Source organism: Scylla paramamosain, chromosome 18, assembly GCF_035594125.1.
Source record: "Scylla paramamosain isolate STU-SP2022 chromosome 18, ASM3559412v1, whole genome shotgun sequence".
Lineage (NCBI taxonomy): Eukaryota > Metazoa > Arthropoda > Malacostraca > Decapoda > Portunidae > Scylla > Scylla paramamosain.
In genome coordinates, this window is record NC_087168.1 from 13,472,721 (window position 1) to 13,474,459 (window position 1,739).

General features: G+C 43.7%; 1 non-coding gene across 1 annotated transcript; it reads right to left on the bottom strand.

Annotated features, from left to right (window-relative positions):
* Window positions 1-1,041: 1,041 nt before the first annotated feature.
* On the bottom strand, window positions 1,042-1,114 carry Trnak-uuu (transfer RNA lysine (anticodon UUU)). The gene has a single exon. It is a non-coding gene; the product is annotated as a tRNA-Lys (tRNA).
* Between the last annotated feature and the right edge of the window lie 625 nt (window positions 1,115-1,739).

The following is a 1,739-nucleotide window of genomic DNA, read 5'->3' on the forward strand; positions in this document are numbered from 1 at the left end:
AGGGAGGGAATAAAAAATGTTTATTCAGTTTCGTAGGTGAACTGATATTCCTCTTTAGTGTTTTCCGTCAAAGTGTACGAATTTTCCTGATTTGTAGAAAGGTTGCCAGCAAATCAGTGGACTTTAAATCGTGAAAAACGCAAAACAAAGTGGAGGGTAGTGTGAAATCTCATGCTACTTCTGACCATGACTATAGCTCCCATTTGCAGCTACTTTTAGAATGCAATATATCGGTTATGTCATTACTGTTTCACCTGTAACTATTAAACTGACTAATAGCAGCATCTATGTCACCGCGATGCCAGCGACTAACAACACAAAACAAAGAGGGATCCTGAATAAGAAACAAGTGATAAAGTGAAGGAGGAACACACAGTTAGTCACACACCTGACGCATAACGCGGGTGTGCTGGCCACCTGTCCCCAAACATCACTGACGGGGAACTCTCTCTCTCTCTCTCTCTCTCTCTCTCTCTCTCTCTCTCTCTCTCTCTCTCTCTCTCTCTCTCTCTCTCTCTCTCTCTCATGCATATACACTCAGAGAATCTTAACATTTATTCTTGTAGGCCAGTGATTCCTAACTTGGGGTAAATTTATCCCTTGGGGGTAAAAAAATTACATTTGAAGGGGGTAAATAATTGATGTACCTGACAACTGATTAACAGTTAAATTAAATTTCATTTTGTAAAATAGAGAGAGAGAGAGAGAGAGAGAGAGAGAGAGAGAGAGAGAGAGAGAGAGAGAGAGAGAGAGAGAGAGAGAGAGAGAGAGAGAGAGAGAGTGTGTGTGCGCGCGCGCGCGTGTGGGAGAGGGAGGAGGGGGAGGAAGGGAGAGTGTATGGAAGTAGGGTGTAAATGAAAAAATACATTAAGCCGAAAGGGTTGATGATGGAGGAAATGTTATGAATCCCTGTTGTACGCTCGCTCGCTCGCTCGCTCGCTCGCGCTCTCTCTCTCTCTCTCTCTCTCTCTCTCACACACACACACACTATTATAGAGTATGATTGAGTATAAAATACTAAAAATAATGGACAAAACAATGCGCCCGAACAGGGACTCGAACCCTGGACCCTTAGGTTAAAAGCCTAATGCTCTACCGACTGAGCTATCCGGGCTTCTGTAGAGAGCGTGAGAGTGAAAACAGGTTAACCCCGTGACTGATGCCGCTTTTCACCACGTATACTATAGCACTTCAGTATTACAGTATAGCACATCTAGCTTTATAGTGATTTAGAGAATGCTTAGGAAAATATAAGTGAATGATGAATTATTAAAAACATTTCAGTATTTGTAGTAAAGATAAAAAGAGAAGAAAAAACATCAAGAACGAAACACACACACACACACACACACACACACACACACACACACACACACACACACACACACACACACACACACACACACACACACACACACACACACACCAAAAAGATAAAACAATGCAGGCGGGTATTAGCAGCGTAGGAAAAATTAAGGAAATTAAAAGAATAAGCCCGCTCCCTCCCTCCCTTGTTAGGACTCTCATGGCGCGGAGTTAAATGCGTGGCAGTGAAGGAACAGCTCCCTTTAAAACTCTTAAGAGGCGCTGAGAGGAGAGAGAGGGGGAGACACACACTTCACTCCAGCTCCTTCACAGCGCGTCTAAGGGAGGAGGTTAAAGCGCGCCTCAAAAGGTTGGAGATAAGGGAAAGGTTCTCGCGAGCACTCTTAAAGCACCTCAGGACAATACTTGCACTC